This window comes from Nerophis lumbriciformis, linkage group LG02 (assembly GCF_033978685.3).
Source record: "Nerophis lumbriciformis linkage group LG02, RoL_Nlum_v2.1, whole genome shotgun sequence".
Classification (NCBI taxonomy): domain Eukaryota; kingdom Metazoa; phylum Chordata; class Actinopteri; order Syngnathiformes; family Syngnathidae; genus Nerophis; species Nerophis lumbriciformis.
This window is the reverse complement of record NC_084549.2, coordinates 16,152,501-16,160,000: the sequence shown is the minus strand read 5'-3', so window position 1 is coordinate 16,160,000 and position 7,500 is coordinate 16,152,501. Positions and strand designations below refer to the sequence as shown.

Sequence of the window (7,500 nt, the reverse complement as noted above, 5' to 3'; positions counted from 1 at the left end):
CTGGTTTAAGTCACTAGACTCACACATCAATCAGTTTCTTTGGAAGAGTAAACCAGCACGAATCAGCCTTAAAACTTTACAAAAACCCAAAGAACATGGGGGTCTAGAACTCCCAAACTTTTCCTATTATTTCCTTGCAAATAAACTACAATATATATCAAAATGGATCAATCCCACTTTATTAGATAGTTTATGGTTAGAGATTGAACAATCACTTAGCCAGGAGATCCCAATTTCTAACTTGCCCTTTATTAGCCAAATTCTCCGAAAACACAACTGCTTTAAAAGTATTAATATACGCACTACCTTAACAGCTTGGTGGGAGTTTTTGAAAATAACTGGGTCCCCGCTCACTCCATGCCAATTTACGCCTATTTGGAATAATCCTGATTTTCTTTTAAACAAGAAGCCATTGAACTTTCCAACATGGTATGATAAGGGAGTTGGATGCCTTGGGGATATCATCAATGCAAACAGTTTTATCTCTTTTAAAAGTTTAATAACACAATATGCAATCAATCATAATAAATTTCTAGAATATATACAAATCAAATCTGTAATCAGCGCAAGATTCAACAAAACAACATGGGAAAGTAATTCTACGACCGTTAAATTCTTCAAAACATCTGCCCCCAAAGCTTTATCCAAATTATATGCTCTCTTATCAAAAATAGATAACACAATAAGTATTCCAACTTCTAAATGGCACTCAGACGTATCAACAAGCTGTGACCCAGAATTCTGGAAACAAATATGCCTCAATACTACTCGTTTGATTAAGAATCCAAATGTACGACTGATTCAGCTCAAAATACTTTACAGAATACATTACACCGGTCTAAGAATGTATAAAATGGGTTTAGCTGACTCTAACATCTGTGTACACTGCTCAGATAATAAGATAGATAATTACTTGCATTCAATGTGGTCCTGTGCTCCCGTGAGTAACTTTTGGCTTGGAGTGTGCGAGAACCTATCATTAGCGTTAGAGATTCCTATTCCCATCTCCCCCGCACTCTGCCTGTTGGGTGATCTCTCCGCAACTGATCTTGATATAAACAAAACATACCTCCTTATAAATGCGTTAGGCATCGCCAAGAAAACTATTCTCATAAATTGGAAATCAAAAAATAATTTATGTATAAACCTTTACAAAAACATTTTATTAGATTATGTAGTTATGGAAAGAATGTCTGCTGAATCAAACCAACAACTGACAGAATTCCGATCTCTTTGGGCACCGCTAATTAATTTTCTGACCTGACTCCCTTGGGGGCCGGGGCTGGGGCTCTGTCCCGGGGGTCTTGCTCCGTGGGTGGGGGGTCCTGGGTGCCGGGGGGGCCGTGTGCCGCGGGGTCGGGTGGGCCTGGGGTGTGTTTCCTGGTTCCGGCCTGGCGGGCCGATCCGTGGGTGGTCTGGTGGCTGGGGGTGGGTGGAGGTGCCTGGGCGGGTGTTGGGGTGCGGGTGGGGCTGTGGGCGGCCGCCTTGGGTTGGTTGGGGGGGCTGTCCCTCCCGTGGGTGGTTGGGCGGGGGATTGCGCCCGTGGGGCTGGGGTCTTGCCGCTGTCGGGCGGGGGTCGGCTCGTGCCCCTCTGGCTCCGGGTGTCCGTGGGCTTCCTCCTTCCCCTGGGGCGCGGGGCGGGGTCTGCCCGGGGTCGCCCTGCGCTGCGGCTGTGCGGGCCTGCCTGGTGCCGGGTTGGGGGGACTGCTTGCCTCCCTTGTTGGGGCCCCGGCGGTGCTGCCCGACTGCCCTGCGGGAGTCCCCCTCCTGTGTTTTACTCTGCCCTTATTTTTTTATTAATTTTATTAATTTATTTTAATTTATTTTATGTGTATATATATATATGTATATATGTATGTATGTGTATGTGTATATATGTATATGTATGTATGTATGTATGTATGTATGTATGTATGTGTATGTATGTGTATATATATATATGTATGTGTGTATGTATATATATATATATATATATATATATTATTATTATTATTATTATTATTATTATTTTTTTTAATCTATTTAATATATTTAACTTATTCTGTTAAATTATATATGGGTACGCGTGTATGTGGGTGTGTGTACGTTTGTATATATGTATGGTGAAATCTGTGTGTATGTATGTAGGTACATATGTATGTGTCGCTGCCCCGGTGTGCATTGCTGATCGCGGCGCCGGGTCTGCTGAGGTGCCGTGGCATGCCGGCTGTGGGCGCAGGGCTGGGCCCTTATGGCTTTTTGCCGGATGGGATGCCTGGTGGGTGGTGGGCGGGGGGGGCCTGGACGTGCGGGAGGGGCTGCGGGGTTTGGTGGCGTTGGGCACTGTTGGCGACCAGGCCTCTTGTTTATTTTTATTTATTTAATTTTATTTAAAGGGTTTATTTTTCTTTTTCTTTTTTTTTCTTTTCTTTCTATTTTTTTTTATTTATTTATTTTTTTTAAAAAATTTTTTTGTGTGTGTTGTGTATGTATGTGTTTGTGTATATGTGGGCTTATGTATATGTGTGTGGGTGTATTAATGTGTATATATGTGTGGATGTGTATGTTTATATGTATATGCATGCGTGTGTATATGTGTGTATGTGTATGTATATGTATATGCATATATGTATGTGTGTATGTATGTGTATATGAATGTGTAGGTGTGTGCATGGGTGTGGATGTCCGGTGGCTCAATTGGCCTGGCTGTGGATGAGTTGGGGTAGGTGGGTTGGTGGCCTCGGTGGTAGCCGGGGGTGTGCGTTGTTGTGGTTTACGGGGTCGGTCGCTTTTTTGTTTTGGTTTCGGCGGCCGCGGGTATTTACGCTGCGGACGGGCGGTGGTGGTGATGGTTGCTGCGGTGATACCAGCGGTTGGCATCGCTGTGTTGGGTTGGAGTGGTTGGGGGACTGTGGCTGGTGTCTGTGCGCTTGTGGGGTTGTGGGGCTGGCTGGCGTTGGCTTGCCGGCTGGTTTGGGGGCTGGCAGGCGGACGGGATGCATTGGCTTCTTCCCCCGTTGGGGGGCTCCTTCCCCTGGCCGGGACTCGTATGGGCACGTTGCTGTGTGGATGGCCGGGATGCGGTGTTTGCATTGGGCGTGGGGGCTGTGCGGTTTTTCTGCGTTTGGTTGCCGGTATGGGCTCTGCAGGGTTGGGTTGGGGCGGGCGGGGGCTGGCTTTGTTTGGCGGGGGGAGGGCTCGCGTGGCGTCACGTTAAAGTGGTCTGGTGTGGGTCACGGGCTGTGGCGGGGGGTGGCGGCCTCCTGGCCGTAGTTCCTGGTTGTCGGCCGCGTGGACTGGGGGGATGTCCGGGTCCTCTACTCCTCCTACTTATAGCGCACACAGTCACACATATATAGGACTTTGGGGATTGTCCTGCGGGGAGGCATGGCGGGGGGTTGAGGATGCCTCCAATGGGGCTCCAGTCCTCCTGTCTTGTCCCCTGCTCGTCCATCCCTCAATCTTAGCTGCATATTAGACACTTAGGATTTGGGGGGCTTGGTTTGGTTGGGACCCACCATGACCTTGATGTCCCCCAATTTTAATCGCATTATTAGTTCCCACAAGCATACATATCTCACTCACGCTACAGTACACACATCAATAGGGACTGGAGGTCGGCTGTAACGGCTGACCTCCTAATTTTAACTACACAGTAGACACTCTGGGGGCCTTGTACACATGCATGGGGGGTTTGGGGTTCGGCGCACCCCTCATTGCCTCGTCGGCCGGCGGGGACTGCGGTCTGGTGGCCTGCCAGGCTTTTATTCATTTATTATTGTTACCGTATTTTCCGCACTATAAGGCGCACCTAAAAACCACAAATTTTCTCAAAAGCTGACAGTGCGCCTTATAACCCGGTGCGCTTTATTACGATTCATTTTCATAAAGTTTCGATCTCGCAACTTCGGTAAACAGCCGCCATCTTTTTTCCCGGTAGAACAGGAAGCGCTTCTTCTTCTACGCAAGCAACCGCCAAGGAAAGCACCCGCCCCCATAGAACAGGAAGCGCTTCTTCTTCTACTGTAAGCAACCACCCGCCCCCGGAAGAAGAAGAAAAAACGCGCGGATATCACCGTACGTTTCATTTCCTGTTTACATCTGTAAAGACCACAAAATGGCTCCTACTAAGCGACAAGGATCCGGTTCATAAAAAGACGCAATCTCTCCATCCGCACACGGATTACTACCGTATTTCACAGCAACTGATATTCCTGTGAACCGCACTGTGGAACGGGAGCACGTACGGTGAATATTCGCACCACAGGGAATGAGAAGTCATCCTTCACTGTGGTTCTAGCTTGCCATGCTAACTTCCACCCATGGTGATATTCAAAAGGAAGACCTTGCCAAAAGAGACCTTTCCAGCCGGCGTCATCATAAAAGCTAACTCGAAGGGATGGATGGATGAAGAAAAGATGAGCGAGTGGTTAAGGGAAGTTTACGCGAAGAGGCCGGGTGGCTTTTTTCACACAGCTCCGAAGGCGAACACACCTTCACTAAGACGGGCAGACAGCGCCGGACGACATACGCCAACATTTGCCAGTGGATCGTAAATGCCTGGGCAGATATTTCGGTCACAACTGTGGTCCGAGCTTTCCGGAAGGCAGGATTCACAGAACTACTGGACAACAACAGCGACACTGACTCCGATGACTTCGACGAGACGGAACCGGCCATTTTGGATCCCACGCTTGCGCAACTTTTCAATTCGGACACCGAAGACGAAGAATTCGAAGGATTTACGAATGAAGAATAACTTCAGAAGGTGAGCGCTATGTTTATTTTGTGTGTTGTGACATTAACGTTCGAGCAACATTATGTTGCTATTGCTCTACACCATTTTGAATTTTACTATGTTTGTGATTGCACATTTGCGTACATTTTGGGACAGAGTTGTTAGAACGCTGGTTTTCAATATATTATTAAAGTTTGACTGAACTATCTGACTGTTTTTTTGACATTCCCTTCAGCGCAGCGTAGGCGCGGCTTATAATCCGGGGCGGCTTATTGGTGGACAAAGTTATGAAATATGTAATTCATTGAAGGTGCGGCTAATAATCCGGTGCGCCTTATAGTGCGGAAAATACGGTATATATATATATTTTTTTTTAATGTATTTATTATTTTTATTTTTATTATTTACTTATTTTTATTTTATTTTATTTTTTAAATTTTATTTTTTATTTTATTTTATTTTTTTATTTTTTTTAATCTTATTATTTATTTGTGTGTGGCGTCGCGCGGGTCTCACTTCCTGTTGGGTGGGGTCCGTGCCCGTGTGGCCCGACCTTGCGCTGTGGGGTCTCTGTTGGTGACTTGGTGTGGTGGCGGCGCAGCCCCCGTGTCTGGTCTGGATGCTGTGTCTCGGTTGTTTGGGCGGTGGTGTGTTTGTGCGGGTTTGGGTTGGGGTGGGGGACCTTTTGGTTGGGGGGGTTGTTGGTGTCTCTTGTTTGCGTGTTGGCGTTCGGGCTGACTGGCGGGCTGGCGCCGGCTGGTCTCCGTGGTCCTGGTGGCGTGTGGTTGCTGGTCGCAGTTTTTTTTTTGATCGCTTTGATTTGATTGGCTGGTGCTGGCTGTCTGGGGTTATTGCGGCTGCTGTTTCTGCTGCCGTTTGTTTGTGGTGTGGGCGCCCGTGGCTGCTGGGTCTGGTGCAGGGGTGTGGCTGATGTTGTGACTGGTGGCAGCACGCGCGCGTGATGGCTGTCGGGGCTGACGAACTGTGTATATGTATGTATATGTGTGTGTATGTATGTATGTTTATATATGTGTATGTGTACATATGTGTATGTATATGTATATATGTGTATGTGTGGGTATGTATACATGTATGTGTGTATGTGTATGTATATATGTATGTATATTTCTGGGGGTACGCTCTGGGCCTGCCTGTCAGACGGGGGTCGACGCCTCAGGCTACTGCATCCGAACTGCGTGTCTGGAGCTCCTGGGTCCCGCTGTCCATCCCTTCCGGGTGCCCGTCTTGGTTGGGGCCTGTTGGGCCTAGTCCCTGCGTCTATTGTGGTAGCTTGGTGCTGCAAGGTATTCCGAGGTGCTGCGAGTCGGCCAGTTGCTGGGGTAGTGACCTTGTTTGTCAGCATGTCTGTGATCTTCTTTTAATTCTTTTTTTTTTAAAATTAATTAATTAATTAATTAATTTATTTATTTATTTTTTAATATATTTTATTAATATTATTTTTTAATTTTTCCCCTCCCTCAGGGGGGGGGGGGGGGGGGGGAGCTCGGCGGGGCGGTTGCTGGTTGTTCCATCTCCATCGTTGGGGTCCCTGCGGGTGGGGTGGGTGGTTCCCGTGGCCCTGTGCCTGGGTGGTCCTGCGGCGGCCGGTTTGGGTGGGTGTGGCCGGGAGCTGGCCTCGCCGCGCTCTCCGGGGGTGGGGGGTGGGCTCGTGGGGGCCCGGTTGCCGGTGGGGCGGGGGCGGTCTTCCCGTCCGGTTGCGGGGAGTCTCTGGGTCCCTCGGGCGGGGCGTCTCGCCTTTCTGCCCGTGTGGGGTGTGGTCTCTCGCTGGCTTGGGGTCTGGCTGTCCCCTGCTTTTCTCGTGCCCTGTCCTCTGCCGGGTGCGTCTGTCTGCGGCCTGCTGCTGGCCCTTGTGGGCGGTACGGTGGGTCGGGCTCTGGGGTTCCTGTCGCTGGCCGGCTTGGCTGCGTGGGGGCGGTGGTCCCTGGTTCCCTGGGCACCACGCCTCCTGTTTGTGTGTTGGGCTCTCGGGGGTGATGGGGCCGTGCTCTGGCTCCCACGCACTCTGGGAGTCGAATGTATTGTACATGCAAATTCACATATGCTCACATACGTACATAGGTACCTACGCTCCCACATACATACACAAATACAGTACATATTTACCTACCTAATGTTCGTACATCCACACGCACATTCAATATACAAACATACACATACACATACTGTACATATACATTCACTGTACAAACACATATACACATTCTGTACATATACATTCATTGTACAAACACATATACACATTCTGTACATATACAAGTACATATGCATACTTACACTCATGCACATAATCACGTTTCATCAAACATATATTAACGTTGTTGCCCTAGGGTAAACTGGGTGTAACACATGGCACACTGACAAAGCTTAACCTATTGTGACTATAACAATCTACAAGGTTAATGTAGGTTGCTTCTCTTTCTCCCCCTCCATTTTTCTGCATTCTTTCGTATCTCAAGTTATCATTACGTATATGTATTGTTGCATTTAAACAACTGTATTGTTGATAATAAAGGTAAATTATTGGTATTGTTCATTATCAATAGCGCTATTTCTATTGGTATTTGTATTGATCCATTTGTAGTGTAATAATGCTCATTGTCATTTCTGTATTATTTTTTATTTTTCGCTAACTGCTTATTTGCTATTACTTTTACCATCATATTTGTACATGTCATATTTGCTGATGTTGCTCTATTGTTGTTGTTGTTGTTGTTTGCTGTTGTTGTTTTTGTCTCTCTGTCTAATCCCCCTCTTGTCCCCAC

General features: G+C 47.5%; 1 protein-coding gene across 1 annotated transcript in view; it reads right to left on the bottom strand.

Moving 5' to 3' along the window:
* abcc2 (ATP-binding cassette, sub-family C (CFTR/MRP), member 2) overlaps positions 1-7,500 on the bottom strand; it is a 50,401-nt gene that overhangs the window by 41,599 nt on the left and 1,302 nt on the right. The window lies entirely within an intron of this gene.